The sequence below is a fragment of the Empidonax traillii genome, unplaced genomic scaffold, assembly GCF_003031625.1.
Source record: "Empidonax traillii isolate 1590-97213 ecotype Southwest subspecies unplaced genomic scaffold, ASM303162v1 scaffold1:size7828297, whole genome shotgun sequence".
Lineage (NCBI taxonomy): Eukaryota > Metazoa > Chordata > Aves > Passeriformes > Tyrannidae > Empidonax > Empidonax traillii.
The window spans coordinates 705,933-726,048 of NW_020955194.1; the positions used below are offsets into that span (position 1 = coordinate 705,933).

The following is a 20,116-nucleotide window of genomic DNA, read 5'->3' on the forward strand; positions in this document are numbered from 1 at the left end:
CACGCATCTCCAACTTATCTTGATCTCTTGGTATAATTTTCTCTTGTTCACCTCCTCCTCTTCCTCCTCCTCCTCTTCCTTGTTTCATCCCACTTATTGTGGGTTTTGTCAGGGCACTTTTTTAAGCATTCAGAATCAGTAATGAGCAGGTAAGTTTAACGCTGCAGTGCATGACAGATGAAGTTGCAATGTTTAATCTTTGTGGTTTTCATTTCTGTACTTCCTGTGGTCTTAGGCCAGGTTTTCTTTTTGTATCTCCAACCATTTTTCTTTTATACAGGATATATGTAGGGAAAAGAGAGGAAAGAGGAGGAGCATGAAGGGAGTGAAAATGGCCTTTAACTATTCCTGGGTTTTCTGGGAATTTACATTATGTTACTGTGGAGTGGGAGCTGCTGTTCTCTCCTGAGTCCATCATGTAGGCAACCAGCAGACCTGAATGCCACAGGTCCACATTTGGGCAGATGCTGCCTTTATTTCAGTTAAAAACCAGTGGGTTTAGGAGGTGGTCTGGGTTGAAAGAGAGGAGTGGATGAGTGGGAGTGTTGGGGGGTCTGTGGAGGTTCATATTTTCAATCTGTCACTTTTTGGGACTCCCCATTGCCTTGTCTTGTTCCAGATCCCTGCAGCGCATCTCTCCTGGCCTCACTTACTGCTTGTCGGGATCTGTCACATCTTGAATTTGCTGTTTGTCCAATTTCTTTATATTCTCCACCAGGAACTCGTAGAGTTGTTTCTGCTGCTTCTTCCCCCCCCCTTCCCCCCTTACTCCACCGAGGCACTTTGTGCTGCCGTGTCAGAGGGCGAGAGGCTCTCACAGGCATTTAAGAGCTGCTGCCCATTTTTTTAGGATGCATTATCTCTTCCTTTTCTCGGGAGCCCTACTTTTCTGCCTCGGGTCTGGATGCAGTCCTAATTTATGTAGAAATCTTGTGTTAAAACTTGTTCAGATGTTAACTTAGCAGAGACAGCTTTACAGTTCTTGCGCTTGGAAGTGATAGTTTCTGCGAGTGGAGGGAGCTGTGCAAACTCGCTAAAGATTCTGGTTATATTGGCCAGTTCTTGAATGCAGCCTTTTTAGTTGTTTGTTGAGAGGTTATTTTGGGAGGAAGAATGTAATCGGGTCAAAAATCAAATTTCAGTCAAGGCTGATTCATTTTGTATGGGCATGTTTTAGTTGCTGGGCATTGCTCACAATAGAACTTGGAAGAATTGAAGTGTTCAAACTACTTTTTAACCAGTGGTCTTTCCCGTTGGTAAAAATTGGCTTTCCTGACATGGTCTCATTTCAGATTCCTGAACACTAATTTCTGGTTTGTATTAAATGTACTTATGACTAACAGAAATGCATTGGGGAAAGCAATAAGGCCCAAAGGGGAACAAAGCCATTTCCTTTTGGCTTAGTGGTGTTTTTGTTTTTTTTTTTTCTGTAGATCAGCCATGGACATGTTTTGTTTTGACCTATTTTATTCCAGGTATGAACTTGAAATTTGAAGTCCTGCCACTGAGCAAACTTATAAAACACTCAAGTAAATTAAGGCAGAGTACTTGGAGTCTGAACCATGCTTATGTCACTTTTGTTCACCATATCATGGTGGTTCCCATTAATAATCACAGTGGCCTTGGGGAACAGGATGGCTCTGTGCAGGCAGAGAACACTTCCCAAAAGTGTCAAGTGTTCATACCAGGTAGTTAATGTCTATAGTTAACATCTTTGATATCTAAAAGCTGAGGGTCTTGAGTTCATAATGTATGCTTTTCCATACTGGAAAACCTGATTTTTTTTTTTTTTTTTAAATAAACTGCCATGATGCCTCACAAAGCAATAGAGGGAAACAGTGTTATAAATCCCTTGATGTGTTGTGTAAGCCCAGACCTTTCCTGTTACTGTCTTCTGTTTGACTTCTGTGCAGTTCAGGTTTGTTATGATGTGCTCTTCCCCTCAGCGTCACTATTCTCAAAAGTTTCTTCAGTTATTTTCCAAACTGCAAAATATTAAAAATATTTACATTGAGACAGCAGCGGTTTTTTTTTTCTGCACGCTGAAATCAACCAAATGAACTGGCTGGAAGGGGATGGGGTGGAGGGGCCAGGCTGGTTCTAAACTCGGTCGTAATCTTCTCTGCTTTAATTAAATGCTGTGCAGACGTGTGGGGCAATGCAGTGAACATGTAATTGTACCTTTAGGCACTCGGGGGTGTTTCTCCTGGCCTGGAGCCACCACTCTCAAAGGGTATAAGTTTCCCAATGGTCTGGTGTGGCGTCTGCCAGTCCCGTGTGGATGTTGTGGATGCATCTTGGGAACATCCAAAAATGGCTCTTGGCACCCATGTTTAGAAACCCAGATCTCTTCCATAAGTGTTGGTAAGAATTTGAAGGAGCAGATTTTCTCTGCCCCGTTAAACTGGAAGCATTCATAAGGGATAGACTTTTCCCTCAAACCTCAGTCATCTTTTCATCTCCCTGACTCAGTGTCTTGCGTGTGTGTTTAAAGCCAAAGCCTTCAAGTGCCAATATGCAAATAACACCCTTAGCTCAGTGTATGAATTCAGTTTGAGATTATTTGACTCTCATGAAGATGTAATTTCACGGCTGCAAGACTCTCAAAGTCACTCTGAAATTAAGGTCTCAGGGTAATCTATACTACAGGAACACCATAAAAATGCAGGTGCATGGGAGTGTGAATACTCTGCCTTAAAAGACCCGTGGATCTGCACATGCTGTATAAACCTTAATACTTTTGTTGTTGTTGGGATCAAGCTTTTTATTATGCATTAAATAGTTTATAGGCAGCTGAGCAATGCAGTGTCTGGTTGCTTGGTTTCTCCCCTGTTCCTGGCCCACATTGCCATACCCATTTTAGTGAAATACCGTAACTCTGCTGTGATCAAGGCAGAAGGAGTTAAGGTAGTGATTGGTATAATGAGATTTTTTTTTTTTTCTAGTTTCCCACCGTCCTTTAGCACAGTACTTCCATAAATACATTGTAACAGTGTGTGATAGCTCTGTAGTAACTCTGATGTTCTAAAGAAACAAAAGAAAACATCTCCAGAGATTACCAGCTTTGGAAGAATATTTGTCATGTGAGGAGCGATGTTGTTCCCTTGCAAAAATTACTTGCACCTCTGTGCTTTCCAATCTTCTGTTATTCACTGAAACTCTTATCCACTAAAACTCTCAGGTGTACGTTTAAGTCCTCTTGATTTCAAGATTCTCATGTGTCCTGAATTAAGCTGCCTTTTTTTATGATTACTTTATCATCATCGTTCATAAAGAGCATTTAAGGCTTAGATAAAAGGGCCGTAGTTGCGAAACATCTTAGAACATAAAATATGCCAACCACGTTGAGCTGTGGAAAGAAAGATTAGTGTGGATAGTAGGAGAAAGTCTAGCCTCTGAAAAGGAGTCACTTCAATGTTGTAAATTCAGACAAGGTTCAAGGAGTCTCTGAATGTCGTCTTTGATGGCTGAATGGCTCTCAGAAATTAAGGTGGTGCAGTTTGCTTGGTCACTAAGATTCAGTTTTTATTAGGACTCCTTGCATGTAGGTCTATGTAGATTCAGTTGTTTAGTATTTTGAGCAAGCATTTAATGTTCTAAAATACTTTTCCAAGAGGGAAGGGACACAGTGGAAGGGGAGAAGGGTTTTTTTTAAAGTATATATTCTTTTTCTCTTATTTTTTTTCCCATGTCCAGGAGAAAGGCAGGAGCAGAGTTGTCTGTTTCTAATAGTCAAGCAATAGGCAGAGCATTAAGCCTAGAATTAAATAATTAGAAACCTTCTCTCCAGATCAGTCACTCATGCCAGTCTTTGTAGTGACCAGCACTTCAAATGATGTTTAATCCTGGTTATTGCACTTCTGAAAGCAAACATTATTTCCTTTGGGGTGCATCAAGTGCTAGTTGCAGTAGTAGTTACTGAGTTGGATTTCAGAAGATGTTCTGCATGTTTTTACCTATTTTTCTTTGTCTAAAAATCAACCAGTACACTGTAAATGGGTCAAAATATATTCTGTTTGCCGGTGTGTACATTAAAAGCGAAAAGTGTTATGACAGTGTGGTATGGCCTTGTAATGGGTAAATAATACTACAGTCTATGATTTCTAAATATTTTAAATTGTGTTTGAGGGTTGTAATGAAGTGCTGCTTTGTGGTGTGGTAAACCACTGTCCATGGGACTGAGAATATTTCCAGGGGGTGGGCTTTATCTTGGGAAGTAGGCAACAGCAGAGCCTGCAGCACTGGTCGAGGCTGGGCAGTGCAGCAGGACAGCAGGTTGAAAAGCCAAGTCTGGCACTTGGCAAAATGCACTGGTGAGGAATCACAACCCTTCCTTGTGACCGTAAAAAAAAAAAAAAGAAAAAAAAGAAACAAACCCAAACGGTCAGAGGTCCAGAGAGCATTTGTGTGTTTGCTTTACCTGTGCACTTTGCCCTGGTTATGTGACTTTTCCGGGCACTATTTATATTTTAAGCAACGTGAGATCACAGCTGGGCCTGTGAGGGACGTGAGGGGTGGTTTGCACGTGAGGGTCAGGACGTGCTTGTTGCTCCTCTCTGAATGTGCTCTGGCTGTTTTTAGCAATGCCTTCCTGATCTTTGGACATAACTCGTGGTGTGTGCAGCTGGACACATCTTGGGGGGTTAGCAGAGTGTGCAAACATCCTGCTGGTGATACTGTGGGGTGCTCCATCTGCAGAAGAGTTCTGGATTAAGGAGAAGGCGTGAACGTGGAGTTGGCTGGTTCTTTTGTGGACAGGGCCTGAGGTGTGTGGGAAGGCGTTGGTGAAGTCAGGGAAGCTGCTTGTCTACTGTGCCTGAAGGCCCTGGACCCATCTGGACAGCGTGTGGTTCCTCTGCTCCTGGAGCAGCATTCCCCGCAGTGGGTAAGCCAGACATGCCACCCTGCCAGGCAGCTGCAGGTCTCTGGGGCTGCAGGGTTACCTGTTGTCTGGGAAGAGTGGTGCAACCATATTTCTCAGTTTGATGTAAGCGGTTTGGGATCTCCTGTTTCAAGGTGATGGTTGTGCCGGGGAGCGAGGCGAAGCTGGGAACTCGTTAAAGAAAAAATGGTAATCGTAGAATCATAGCTTGTTAAGGGTTTGGGAGGGACTTTAAAGATCACCCCCCCTGCCGTGAGCAGGGACACCTCCCACTAGACCAGGTTGCTCAAGGCTTTATCCAACCTGGCCTTGAACAGTGTCAAGGCTGGGGCATCTCCACAACCTCCCTGGGCAACTTTCTGCAGTGTCTCACCACCCTCACAGTAAGGAATTTCTTCCTAATATCTGAACTAAATTTCCCCTCTTTTGATTTGTACCCACTGCACCTTGTCCTATCACTACATGTTACCTCTGGAGTGTGTGTGAGCTCTTAAATCTATTTACCACTGGATGTGCTACACTTGGGATGCCCTGACAGTGTGGAATTGAATTTTCCGTGTGCCAGTAAATACTTTAACCTTTAGTTATTAATATTGTTTTATGGGTTCTGTATTCCTGAAAGAGCAATTCTTTTTTAGATCTCTCATCCACCTTGGAAAAAGGTGTCTTTACATATGAATTTTTGCTTTCTCTGAGGATAATAAGACAGCTTTTACTTCTTATGATATGTGGAAATAAATGAATGTGATTGATGTAGAGTGGCATCTCACTTCTTTTTAGTTTTTGAGGGTAGGAAGTGGCTCTGCTGTTCCATTTTAGCCTCTTGTGGCTTCTGGGAAATAAGAATGAGAGGAAATCTAACCCTATGCTAAGGCTGACTAGGAGGTGTGAAAACAAAGTTCTGACACGTAGATGTGATTGAGTCTTTTTGGTGGAGCTTGAAGGCAGTCAGTCTTACTGCAGGACCCAGATCTGTCAAATTGAAATAAAAATAAGAGGTCTGATTTCTCAGGATTTGACTGTTCATTTATCTCTCTATTCTTTGCCTTTCTTTGTGTTTAGGAATTTTATACGGAGAAAGGAAAAATCTAAAACTTCCTTACTTGGACAGTGCTGGAGTCCTACAGTAAAATGTTATGATTTCTTCCCCCCCTTCCCCCCCACTTTGATTTTACAATTTTAAAAACCATGCTGTGAAATTAGTCTGGAAAGCAGCAGGTAGATTAAAAAGGAATACTCTTTAACACAAGTAATGGAGCTCCCAGGAGCAGAGCAACTGGAAGCACAGGGAAAGGCGCTCGCGGGAAGGAATAAATCTCTTTGACTGTGCCGTTGAACACTCTGAAGTCTTTCTGCACGGGGTGTGAGTAAATTGCCAGCTGTCTTTAGTGTTCAGGAAGAATTACTCCCCTTTCCTTGAGTCATTCTGGAGTCATTCAAGTCTATCTGTACATTAGCAGGGCTTTTTCTGTCTCTCCTCCTGATACCTCCAGAGTGAACACTGCTTGGGACCGCTTCATGCAGCGTGAGGATCGCTGAGCTGATCCAGAGTAGAATTGCACAAGCTGTGAAGAGACTCTTTGGGACTGATGGAGGAAGGGAAACGTGTTTTTGAATGTCTGTGTTTATTGTGGGGTTTTTCTCTTTTTTTTGTGTGTGTGCGTTTTGTTTTTTAAATCTCAAGTAGAAGAAGTTGTGTGGATGAAACGTACACTTGGAAGCAAAAGAGGACGTACCAAAACCACCTGGTTTTACTTCCCTAAGACTTTTAGGAGGCTTATTTTCCCTAAGTTGATTTTTGCCCGTGGCTTTTTGTATACATGTGTGATGCTGTGTGTATTTTCTGCCTTTGATAGTGCTCAGCTGCAGTAACGTAAGCTTTTATGCAGTGTTTATCCGCTCAGAAGTTTCTGTTGGTGTGTTTTGCTGGATGTGATTTTTTTTTTTAAAGCAAAGATGGGAGTAAACTTGGATCTGGTGAGGGAATTGATCCCTCTGTCCTCCTCCCCTAGCCAGTAACCATCCCATGCCTAGCAGAGGTGAGAGAAGCCTCCTGTGCTGCCCTAAATAAACTTTCTTGCTGCGTTCAGAGAGGCTGATTGCTTTCATTGATAGAGCTGTAAGCCAGACAAACCAGCCTGCCTTAAAGCCTTTGTGCCTAATGAATCAGTCAGTACATTCTGATCTGTCCTACACAGTTTTCCACCTCAGCTACCCTTGACTATAAAGTTCTGAACCTACACCATTATGTGGCAAACCCCTTTTAACTTGGTTACTGCTACTTGATCCTGTAGTTGTTGCTTAAAGAAGCCGGTGGAGAAAGAGCTTGGCTGGGTAGTCCCTTGCTTTTGTGTGCCTGTACCTGGTGTTGTGGTGTCTCCTTTCCTCTGGCATGGCCTGCACTCATCTGATCCCCCACGGAGCTGCTGTCCAGGTAAAGTTTCGCTGCTGTGCCTCGCCACGGAGCTCAAAACAAGTAAATCAACAGCAGCTGTATTGATCAGGGCAGCGTGCAGAGGAACACAGTGGGCTTGGAAGAGCATCTGCTTCCACGTTTAGCTTGGACAGGGGATCACTAAGTGTAAGGATTCGTCACCTGGAAGACAGGCTGAGTGTGAATGCGACTGGGGGCGTTTTTAGGCGTTTTTCTGTCCTGTGGCATTGTGTCCCATCCACCCAAGACAAGACCAGTCATAGTGCCATGTGGCCAGCTGAGGCCAGGTTCTCTTGTGTGGAAAACTCACTTTAGGAATACTTAGTGATCTGAGAAACAAAGTTGTTACCTTTTCCCTCATGGCCCTTCCATGTCCCCTCTCCAGCCCATCTCCTGCACAGCATTGTTCTTCTCTTGTTTCATTTCTTTTCTTCCTCTCATGCATCTTCTACTGAAAGAAATAAATTTATTCCTGTATACCCTTTCACTTTCTAGGCTGCTTTTACTCATTCTACTTCATTATCAGTATGGTTTCTTTGTTTCCCTCTCTATATTTTTCTGTAGTTTCTCTTACTTTCTTTTCCTTCCCCTCTTTCATTCCCCAGCCCCTCTGCACACCTACCCCTTGGCTTTTTGAGACACAATCCAAAAGTAAAGGGTGTAGGAATTATTCTGAGGCTAGCCCCATGTCTCATAAATCTGTATGCAAGCTGTAATTTCCCTTCAAGCAAGGAAAACTTCAAAACTTGATTTAAAGAAATGGTTAGTCAGGAAGACTATTCTGGCCCTCAGCAAGTTGTTCCAGGGGCTGGTGATTTTTGCTGAAGTATATGGCTTGTGACCTGAATTTTTTTTTTTTTTTTTTTTTAGTTCCATCCAGGAGCTGATGGCTCTTGTTTACCGAGCTTTAGTTCCAGGAGCTGAGGTGTAATCTGCTGTAAAATTTGGTTCAGTGTGGTAACTTAGACTGTGACCAAGTCTGTGCGTTTGTTCTGTTGGGTTTTTTTGTTTTGGTTTGGTTTTTTTTTGTTTTGGTTTGTTTTTTTGTTTGTTTTGGGTTTTTTGTTTGTTTTTTGTTTGTTTGTTTGTTTTTTCTTTAAACTTGGAACATCTGTCCTTGTTGAGTCTCCTGCTGAAGACTTATTTTCTGGTGGTTGAAATTGTTTGGGAAGCTCTTCCACACACACAGTAATGATCCAAGTCACCAGTCTTTGGAATTAGCTGTGTACATAGAGCCCTCCCTCTGTTTTCAGTGGCTCAGCAATTAGAATTTAAAAAGCTGCTGCACTGCTTTTTTGGGTACCTGTGTAGGTTTTTGTGGGCAGAGTAATCGTTTTTGCTCACCTGGAAGAAAATCAGTGAGAAAACCAACAGCAGTCGTGCACAGGTGTCTGTATTATTAAAATCTTAACAGATAGGCAGAGTGTAATGGTTTCATTTCTGCTACAACAGTAAGGCCCTATTTGCTTTAAGCCTTGCATTTCACAGGACTGGAAATAAAGACTTGGAGTCACACCAAGCCTGTTCTGTGGAAAACTGGCTCTTGCCGTGAAAAAGTCGTCCACGAGTTCAAATAACAGCGCGCAGGAACAGAAAACTCTTTCAGAGCAGGTGTCCAGGAGATGCAGTATAAGATACCTGCTTGCCTCTTATTATAGCTGTCACCGCAGAAATCTGGTGAATGAGTCTCCAGTTGCCGGCAGGAGAAAGAAGTTACAGTGAACAATAAATAAGAGGCCCGTGGGGAGCGCCCAAGGCATCGTCTTTCACGCAGGCTGAAAACTCTTTTCTGCTGTGCAGGAAAGGAACAAATAAGTAAAATGTTCGTATGCCACTGGTGGGACACATGTGAAGCATTAAGAAAAATTAAAAGGTCGGGTTACTTGCAGTTCTCTGAAGTTAGATCCATATCTCTGTACTGACAGAATCGAGAAGGGGTTTTATTTACTTTTCAGGAAAAGGAGAGGACCAGTCAGTCTGGCATAGGAATACAAACCTACTTCTGTTCCTCCAAGTCTGAAAATTGCTTGGTGGAATAGATTGTATTGTGTGAAAAGCCCTTGGAGCACACACATATGTTTGCAGTTGTAATTTTTCATTACGTGATTCTTTGCCTTTGTATGGAGAGTACAGTAGTCCCGGGGATGGGCTGTTATCTGTCACTGAAAATGTTGCAGGTGGGAAGACTGCATTAGTCCAGTGGTAAACCAGTGTTTGGTTGAACAAAAATATGAAAGTATTGCAGTATCGCTCCATAATGTTTCTGTATTCCATTAAAGCAGCTTGGAAATAAAGGCCATCAAAGAGCTGGAACTAACCTGTACCCTTTTATTATGGGTCTGATTTAACAGATCTGTGGCTGTAGGCTCTTCACTTGCCTGTTGTTTGGTCTCTGATGTCCACTTTCCAGTGTGTTGTAGGAAGTTTTTCTAAGGACACCAGATTTTTGCAAGTCCCAGTTCCTGCAATTCTTTTATCCTTTCCATTTTGGGGCTGCTGTAAGACAGCAAGGTGGGACCACTGTTTGGTGGCACAATCCTGAGAATCACTGAGGAGTTTAAGCTGCAGCAGGCATGTGGGGGACTGTGCAGCCTGGTTGCTCAGGCTGTTGAGCTGCTGTGGTTCTCAGCTGATCCAGATGGAGGAAGAAATTGAACTGCTGTGTCTGGATCCCTTTACCTGCAGCAGCCTCTCCTGGAGATGTTTTTGCCAATGGAAATGAGCATTTTTAGGGTATAGTGGCCCGACCTGGTGCTTTGTACTCTCGTTCTAGTCTGAGGCTTTTTTTAAGGGTTTTATCAAATAATTTTATAGAAAAAACCACAAGCTCATTTTTGTATTTAATCCTATGGAAGGTTACTGAGCAACATTAACTGTACAGACATTAGGCCAGTGAACATCAAGGCGCTCCAAAAGCTGTCCCTAAACTAGTACAGGTTTTGTGAAATACAGATATGGATATATGACAAACTCATCACTTTTGGGGGCACATGATTGCAGTCCTCTCAAGGGTAGTATCATCGAAATGAGTTTCCCTTTATATCTGCCATGTGATACTGAAAGTTTTCTGTTTTCTACAATACCAAAAGCCTTGGGTTTTGCTGTTCCAGCACTTTGGAGTTGGAAAGCCTGTGGATTTCCTAAGGGACTCTGTTTTTTCCTTATGTGCTGTAGGATGTGTTTGGCTGGGGATGAGGATTTTGGCCAAGAACACTGCACCAAAATGTTATCCACATGATGGGATGCTCCTGCATCAAATTCAGCAGCTGTTTCCTCATATTTCTGTCTTCTGCAGCACTGTCCTCTGCCAATTCTCCCTTTTCTCCCTAAGGAAAATGCACACTGGTGAGCTGATTCATCAGTCCAGTGATTAGCTGTGCTCAAATTAGTCCTTTCCCCAGGCTTCAGAGTACTGTCCAAACATGAGCAGGAATGGATGGTTCTAGGTGTTAGCGTACAGCTCTGGTCAGGATTTATCCTGGGTGTTTCTGAGGGTTCTCATATTTATCCTCGGTGTTTCCCACTTGGAAATAGAAACATTTCTGTCCCCTTTCCAGGCACTGCCAGATCTGCTTAGTCCACTCCCTACATTGCCCTCTTTTGTTTCCTTCCATCCTTTCCCCCCCAGTTTGGCTGTTCCCTGCTGTCCACTACTTGAACCCCTAAAAAAAGGAGTGAACTGCCTGATAAAGAGATTTTTTTCCTTTTGTTCTGCAGCTGTTTGCTCCCTCTTGGGGAGCCAACACTGAGGTCCACCAGAGGATTTACATCTAGGTGGTGATAATGTGAGTGCTTGTGAGAACTGGCGTCTCTCAAATTTCAGTGGCTCGTGGCTGGGAGGATAGGTCAGCATGTATATGTAGTGCAGGAGAAGTGGGGAAAAAAGGAGTAGGACAAGAAATTACTGAAAAAAAAAATTTCAGTCTCTAATATAATTAGAAAGATTGGGGGTTTTCTTCCACCTTCAGTTAAAATATTGCTCCTCACCTCCCTTCGGTTTCTTTTAGCAGCATTGGTCTAACTTTGAGCAGTGCTTCAAGCAGCAGTGGCTGCTCTGCCTGGCAAGGTGCTGCCCAGGTGGAGTCCTGCCCTTGCCTTAAGCTCTTTATGTGGCTTGTGAATCAGCACCGAGTCCACTGAAGAAGAAATTGACTTCTACAGCAGTTTGCCCTGAGCCCATGGGATTCAGATCCCTGAGAGGCTGATTAATACTAGCTCTGTGTTTTATAACCTCGGGGTGTTTGAATGTCATGTTTGGAGGAGGAAGGGAGAAAATACACCCATTAGAAATGTTCAGACTCAGGAAGTTGCTCAAACTGGAAATCAAAGGACTATATGATAGGCTTTTCTGTCCTTATCAGTAGTTCAAATAGACATGCTAATCCCTGCTTTTTTCTGGTAGCTGTGGTGATTGTAGCCACAGTGAGAAAGGTACATATTGCAGGGAAGGGAAAATTGAAAATGTACCTGCCCATCAGGTGCCTGAAGCAATAGTTTATTAAGGCAAACAAACCCCCAAGCAACAAAACTGTGCTGCAGCATGGCACATAATGCTCATAATGCCTTTTAGCAGAAGTCATCTCTTCCCCACAGTGCCAATGCTGGGCTTTGGCTGGGATTTTGGAGCTGTTCTCTGTGGATTCTTCTCTACAGGAGAGAGAATCCCTTTGCCAGGGGAGTCATGACTGGTGCTATTTGCTTTAACCACATGCGCAGTGCAGTAGGAGCAGGTCAGAAAAGCGGATTCCAGTTTTGCTTGCTTTGTTTGCTTCATGTTCTTTGCATTTGAGTTATCCTAGTCCCTGGGCTGGCCATCCTCCCTGTGTGTGTCAGAAGGAAAGCTGTCCCCCAGCCTCTGCTTCTTGGACTGTTGCTCCAGGAAGTGTCAAATTATCCTCTTCCCTGTTTCACAGGGATGATGCCAGAATGTCATTGCCTTGTCAGTAGTGTCTGTGTAAGCCTCTTGTGGGAACAAACTTCATTTCTCTTCCTGCTCACTTGAGTGACCCGTGCAACCTGCTGTCTGAATCCCTGATGATTCCCGAGATCAGTGTGGTGTCAGGAGGGATGGGTGGTTTTCACAGTCAGCTGCTCAAGGTGCTCATCCAAAAGAGTGTCACCTTCCTGGACATCCTGTTATTTGGGGAAGAAGGCAGAAATAGGAGTTTTCTCTGAAATTTTGCAGCTTTCTCTGCCCAGAGGAGGAGCTTGGTCCAGTTGGATGCCATTGCTCTCAATAGGTGAAATGACCAGGAGTGGGCACAGAGCTTTGCTGTGTGAAGAGGCACAGTCAAGACCTTCTGCCACCTGTTGGTATGGCATCTTTGCTGTCCCTGAATGGAATTTGAGAAGCCAAGACCTTGCACAAAAAAGCGACTGTCACCTGTAAAGCTCAGTTCTTGGTGCAGGTGGTGAGCTGATGTGGGATGAGCGGGTTGAGGTTTCCAAGGGTGTCTTCCAAACCTTCTACCTCCAAGTAGTGGGAATTAACATGGAAACCAGTGGGAGTTAACAAAGTTAACGAGCAGCCAACAAGGTAACCTGGTCCTTTGCCCTCTGTGGATCTCCAGGCAGTGTGAGGAGTATTGATTCCAAGCTGGTGCCTGGACCAGAACTGCTGTTAAATAAACAGTGGGAGCAGGCCTTTGTTAGTCCTGCTGACTTCAGACCATGGAGGGCTATTTCCAGGCCAGGGCCTCATATCTGGCCCTTCTGAAGTGGAACATCCTGCCTGGTTCTGCCTGCACAAAAGGCTGGACGCAAATACCTTCAGTGCCCTGTGAGTCACAGGTGGCTGCTGTGGGCACTGGGGATATAATTTCAGCCTCTCACATCTGCTTCCAGAAGTTGGAACATGCAGCATGGCTTTCATCTAGGACACTTACCACAGAGGAAAACCACTGTGATCAGTGTTGTGGAACAGGGGAACAAAACTACGTGCCGTGACTTATTAGGTGTGTGAACACTGCTGAATAAAAAGCAAGAGATTCCTGGTGGGCTCTGGATCTCCTTAATCTGCCCCCTCTGTGTTTTCATGCCTGTGTCTACACTCTGTTCCTGGTGGCACTCGAATCAACCACCCTTCTTTGTCCCCTTTGATCAGCCTTGACAGCAGTTTTTGAGAGGCCTCAGTGGAAGACAAAGCAGATCTCAAAGGGTTGAGAGCTGATGGTTAACATCAAATATAAAAGTGCAGTGCTTACAAAAGTGCAAAGGGTGCTACTTAGCTCTTTGTTTAGTGTGTGGCATACCAGCTATTACATAAATTTCTGACAGATGAAGAAACTCCAGCTGGTTGGGGCAGACATGAGAGCTCTGCAGAGGTGCAGCCTGCCTCTCTTGCCTTGGATGCTTTGTGTCACCAGCGGGGTTCAGGTGGATCTTCTCATTTGGTTTCATCCAAAGGGAATGTGTTTTGTGAGCACCAAAATCGTCCTGTGGTGCAATTTGCAGAAGCAATAGGGCTTTCCCTTCAAAAGCAGATGACACCCAAATACTAACAAAATCCCCCAGAACATCTAAGTTTGGGCATTAAGTAACAGAGCAAAAAGGAAGATGGCAGAGAGGCAAACCCCATTTCATTCACAGTGCAGAGCAAACTTCTCTTGACATGCTTATTCTGGAATTTAATCCATTTCGAAAAAGGGATTATCCAGTTCACAAAAAGTAGACAAACTTGTCTCAAAAAGAATTTTCTTCATGTGAACTAAATCACTTTTAATCTAGGAAATAAGAATAAATTTGATGTACCGCTCCTGTCTCCCGCAGATGTACTTGTCTTAAACCCTAACTTTATTTTGGTTAGTATATATGTTTTATTGTTTGTTTTTAATAACCAGAGGGGGTATATAGCATTTGATTTATTTCTTTCTAAGGTTTTGGATGCTTTTTCTGCCTTGCTTTCAGTTACTTTACAACAATAAAGAACCTATTTTTTTTGGTAGTAGAGGAGGAGCAACAGTGAGAAAATTGCCTTTTTTAGTGACTTTTATGTGGCTATGAGGGGAGGATTCTTGAATTCAAAATAGATATTTCCTTGTCTTCAGTTTTCTACAGAAGACTAAAATTAAATCACAGCTGCATGGGAAACATTTTAATCAGTAGGGAAAAATATTTCAAAACTAGGTAGGGGAGTTGGTTGGGTTTGCTCAAGGAAAAGTCTTCAAAGCAACTTGTTTTAAAAATTGCGTAAAATTAACCTGGAGTCATTCTGGCTTCATCAGTGCAATAGTGATGCAGGGCAAGGTCTCTGAAGACAAACATACAAAGGTCAGTTTGAGAGAGAGGTAATTGGGGCACACATGTTTTTAACTTGGAAAGCCTACAATTTTTTGGTGGTTTGTGGTTTGGTTTTTTTTTTTTTTTGAAAATCCGTACTTTTACCTTGTGTAAAGTTGCAGGCTCAGGTGATTTGCTCTGTATGAAGGTAGTAATAACCTGCCACTGACCAAACTCATTCATCTGTGTGTGTGCTGAGTATGATTTCCATACTCTGGAGTCCCTCCACCATCTGTTGTTTACAGTGGGATCAGAGAGCTGTCAGTGTGTAGGTAATGCCAGTTGGTAAAATACTTGGAGGGTATGGCTGAGTGATGAGGCATGTCTGTCTTGTAGGTAGGGAATACCTGGAAGGAAGACAGAGTCCTGCAAGGTCAGAGAGGAGAGAGAAGTTCCAAGTTAATATACAGAGCTATGTGTTATCTTTCCTCGCCCCATCCCAACTTCTGCTGTTTGGATGAGTATGTTGAGACATCTAGCATAGTTCAAAAACCTAAAATAGCTGTGGGTAGATAACTTTAGGTATCTTTTAGATATCTTTAGGTATAACTGTAGGTATCTTTCTAGAGCAGGAAATTAAAAATACAAGTTTTCTTCCCAATTTTGTGGATGTAAGATAATTTGCATAAGATCAGAGGCACGAGGTTATTGGGGGTAAATACGCTGGAGGGAAAGGGCCAGGAGCCTTCAGGGCAAGAAGATGACAGGTAGGAGGAAAGACAATAAGGAAGAGATAAGTAGTCTTTCATTGCCTGAGTATTTGTATGACCTGAGCTGCTGCTGTTCCTGGTGACTTGAGGTTTTGTTGAAGTGTGGTGTGTTCTGGAGTTGGGGATTGTGTCTTTGTTTTCCTTTGGTAACTCCTAAGGTATACTGAGGGGTTTTGGGGGGTTAGGCAATTAAAACTACCTGAAACTGGCAGTTTTCAAGCATGAATCTGAAGCACTGCATTTAAGCAGAATGACAGAAGGATTATAAAAAAAGAGGAGTTTGCTTTCTGGGAGAGTTGGTTTGTTGGTTTCAGGGTTTTTTTTTAAGCACCTTTTTGAAACTGAGGAAATGTTCTCCTGTGTGCACTTATACCCTTACACTTGTGTGGTGGTGTGATGCACTTGTTGCAGTGCTCAGTAGCTAGGATTCATAAAGCAGACTTCCCAGTAGAATGTATTTTCTGGTAATGTTTCATCAGAGATTGTGCTTTTTTTAGATAGACATAAAGGAATAAATATAGAACAACTCAGGTGCTAAAAATAACCACTTGCATTGACGTCTACTTTTTTATTTCTTTAAAGGAGACCTTTTGGATATTTTTCAAGATGCTTCATATCTGCTGAGAATCATTTTGGCTGCAGTGCTGAGGCAGAGACAAGTCAGCTGATCTTAGAAAATAGCTTATCTTGGTTTGATTGAAGAGTGCAGTGTGGGAATAGAGCAGATGCCGAGGAAGAGACTTGATGTGGGTAATGGAATGAGAAGTTGGTTTAATTACTGCAGCTGTAGAAGCTGGGCATTTACAGTCTCAAAGATCAGAAGACTGCTCAGCTCTTGTGTTTATGGAAAAAAAAAAAAAAGATACTAAATACTTCAATCAAACCCTAAGATATATAATAGATCTCACTGAAAAGATGGTCCCTTGATAGAAAAGCTGCTTGCACTGAATGGCTTCAGTTACAGTCCAGGATAAAGTAATCCTGGCATCCTTTTAAGTGTGATGGAATAAATAATCTTTCAAAAAGGCCTCTAATCTTAGAAGCTGAGATTTTTGTAGCAGGAAAGAGATGGATTTTGGAGTAAATCTCAATTTGCAGATGATGATCTGCTGTGGACGCGATTCCTTGAGCCCAGTTGGCCACTCGAATCGGTTCCGAATAGTCCTTTGAGATCTGTGGTGTGAGAGTGAATCAGTAAACACATTTAAATCGGTTTAGATTATTCCTTCAGTGCCATGTCATAAATGAGCTTTGAAATGGATAAATTCGGTGTGCCACATTCCTTTATGTACATACTGTGCATCAGTATCCAGAAACACTAGGATTGGCCCAAGCAAGTGTGTGCCACCCCATTGCCTGGTGCTGTCAAGAGTAGTGGGCTGTGTGGTGCATGGGGAGGAGGGGACCGGGCCTTTTTGGCATCTCACAGGTTATGCAGCATCAGACAGGTGCTGGTTTATGATGGTTGGAGCAGACCGCTCCTGCAGACCGTTTCAGGGCCGTGGCTGCATCCTCCCGCTCAGCCGTAGCCTCCCTTTCCCTGGGAGCACATCCCCTGGTTGCTGCCGTGGCTGCTTTTTTTCTCCCTTTGAACTTAATAACAGGTCAGATGTAAACTGCAGAGTAGACATAAAAATAGCTGGCACCTGCTTCAGTCACGCTGTGCTGGGGTGAGCTGGGGCCCCAGGGCTGGAGCAGTGAGAGTGATCTGGTGAGGTTTTCTCCGCCTGTTGCAGGTGGAGCAGCCCCGGCCGTGGGGAGGAGCACGGACAGACCCTTGGCAGGGCTGTTCGCTGGGCTCCTGCAAGATTAATAAAACACCCAAGCTGTGCCACGCTTTGATCGCAAGTATTTTTGTCTCCTCAGCCTCGTGCTCTTCTGTTTGACTTGTTTGTTTTGTTTTGTTTTCCTCTGCTTTTAAACAAATTCACTCCCTTGCTGTGTTTGACCAAGGTAGGACAGTGTAAAGATAATGCTGCCTCCTAGGAATTACATTGTTATTTTAGATTGCAACTAGCTCAAGCTTCATCAGGCTTCTGGAAATCTGTTATTTGTGTATATTTCTGATTAATTGAAAATGCTATGAGGATGGTATTAAAAAGCTTTCCCAGTGTAAACAAGGGAAAAAAGACCATTTAGCAGTCTGGTGTACAGGTTCTCCTGGAGGAGATGAGCTGGGCCTTCTTTGCCTAAAGTGTTAGCTCTTTATTGTTATTGTATTGTTAGACACTGTTCCTTGGAGTATTCATATCTATTCATATCTATAGTATGAATATTCATATCCATAATATGAGTATTCTTATCTATAATTTTTTGAGATCCTAAAGAGGTGATGCTTTAAAATTATCACCTCATTCACTGCAAAATGGCTTCATCCATAACAAAGAATAATATTGTTTTCCCCAGGATATAGGTGTGTTTGACTGTTCTTTCCTTGCTTATGGTGCTGAGTGAGACATGATAGCAAAGGCAGCTTGTTTCACTGTTCCCTGTTCAGCGCTCACCTGTAGCAGTTGAGAATTTTAAAGGGTTTCTTTAAAAGGCTTTACTTTCTTAGTGCAGATTGCTAAGTATTTTGGACAGGAAACAAACTTAATTAATTAAGTGCTTTATAATAGATTTTGTTTTTAAAATGGCTACTCCTGTTCATTCAGGTTCTTAACCAGGTTGCCGTTCTAGATCCTTTTAACTTCATTCATATTTGAATTAAGAGTAGGGAATAAACAGAAATACCTGGAGTTTAGTCTAACCAGGGAGGGAGTGAAATAACTAAGGAGGGGGATCCCTCAGCTACAAACAGCTGCCAGAGGGGTTTGTGCCCAGTGCTGGGATGTGACTGTCCCCTGGGGTTGGCTGGTTGCAGCGCTGGGAGCAGCAGGTGCTCTGTAAATAACTTGGAAGCTTGAGCAATATCCAGGATGAGGTGGACAACAGTTCTGAGGGACAGTGCTGGAGAATATTTTTAGCCAAGCCTGCTTGGCTTGTGACCCTGGTGACGGTCTCTTGCTAAAAGGGACTTAAGGTAGAGAGGGAAGGGGTGGGGTGTGTGTGGGTGAGCTCAAGGTGACAAGAGTCTGGCGTGCTGGGATGTGCAGGTTGCTGGGAATTTTAATCCTGATGTGACTAATTCTTCATCTGCACATTTTGGTTTTGGAACCTCACAGATTCAAAGCTGGTAAGGGAAAGGTATTTCTGCCAAAGACTCACTGCAGTTCTCAAATCCCACGAGGTAACTTCCTATTAACTTTAAGTTCCTAAGAAAATGATTAATTTGGAGTAACTGGAGAGTCTGCTTGTGGAAGATCAGAGCATGAAAGTTAATGATCAATTGCTTCTCATTACTGGGTAATTATGAAGAACTGTGTTTAGGAATTTTACTTTTTCCTGGCTGAAGTCCATTTAAAGACCTACAGCTCCAAACCCTACCTATAAATCTATTGCACAGCAAAGAGAACGTCAGAGCAATAGGAGAAAAGCTTGTGCAGCACCTGGAGGGGCCAGTGCAGGGACCCACAGCCCCAGGGTTTGGGGCAGGGCACAAAATGAAGGTGGCAGAGGAACACTGTAATGGAAGGGACATGCTGTGATGAAGGTCAGCCAGAAAAAAAAAAAAACATTGAAGGGTGTTTATAACTAGTGTTTGTTTTGGTTTGTTTTTTAACACTTGAAAAGTGAAAGAAGAAGGGAAACTAGGAAGTTTAAGCTTATCCCTTACCCTGCAGATCATTCCTGTATATGTTTCCCCACTCCACAGCAGGTCTTTCTCTATAGTATTTAAGAGCTGAATACAGCACCTCTCCTTGTTTCTATATTCTGTCCTTTATGTAGCTCTGTGTTCTGCTATTGCTACAAAATTTTTCTATAATGGGCTTATGCTAAACAAAAGAGTATCCCAGTGTTTAAAAGAATTATTCTGAGTATGGCAGACTTGCATAATATATTGAGGTAAGGGGGGAAAAAAGTGTACATTAATGGCCATTTAGAAAAATAATTTGAGTAATTTTTCAGAGCCTACTTCTTCCCAGATATGGGTTTAGGCAATTCGTGTATAAAGTATGGATGAGCTTGCATCAACGCTCAAGATTTATTCACAATTTAAATTTCATTAATAAACCCAGTTAAAACCCAAGCATTCCCAAAGACAAGGAAATACAGAAACCTTGCCTAAGCCCGCTTAAATTCCCCTCTAACACTTCCTCTTTTATGCTGTTTTTCATTTAGGCCTTTAATCAGGGATAAGTCAGGGAAAACCTCAGAGGTAACGAGGCTGTAAGAAACTGCAGATAAATGATTATCTGTCTGGACTGTAATTGGGATAATATTTCCCAGGACAGGGCACGCTTACCTCAGTTCAGAGATGTTCTGCTCTGGTTGTTTAGGGCAGCTGTGGCTTTCCCAGCCTATGTCATTTCACATGGCCGTGGTTTCCTGCCCTGTATTTGAAATCCTGTGTTTGGAGCTTGGAGTGAGATGAAATCTTTCCAGCACTGTAGTGCTGTATAGGCACTTGAGTTGGTAAACTTGCTGAGGACTTGTCCTATTTCTGCTCTCTAGTAGCAAAAGAGTTACAGCCTCTTTTTTAACCCAGAATAATTCAACCTCTTCAGCTTGGATCGGGATTGTGCAGCGATCCTGCTGCAGTGATCCTGGGCGTTGTGTCCTGCTCCAGGTGCTACCAACCCACTGGCACTGGAGGAAGGACCACGTGCAACTGCTTCAGCCCCAGAAGTTTGCAGCTGGAAAATTCTGGTGCAGTTTTCTGCCCATTTAAAAAAAAAAAAAAAAAAAAAAAAAAAAAAAAAAAAAAAAAAA

At 43.0% G+C, this 20,116-nt stretch overlaps 1 protein-coding gene across 5 annotated transcripts in view; it reads left to right on the plus strand.

Annotated features, from left to right (window-relative positions):
- Positions 1-20,116, plus strand: part of AGPAT3 (1-acylglycerol-3-phosphate O-acyltransferase 3) — an 83,871-nt gene that overhangs the window by 12,121 nt on the left and 51,634 nt on the right. For 2 of the 5 annotated variants that reach the window (XM_027878771.1, XM_027878945.1), the window contains exon 1: positions 4,672-4,885. The exons of 2 other annotated variants lie outside the window; for them this stretch is intronic. The gene's annotated coding sequence lies outside the window, so the exon portion shown is untranslated. Of the gene's footprint in view, positions 1-4,671; positions 4,886-20,116 lie in introns of those variants that run through there. One more of the 5 variants, XM_027879023.1, reaches the window with a different exon arrangement.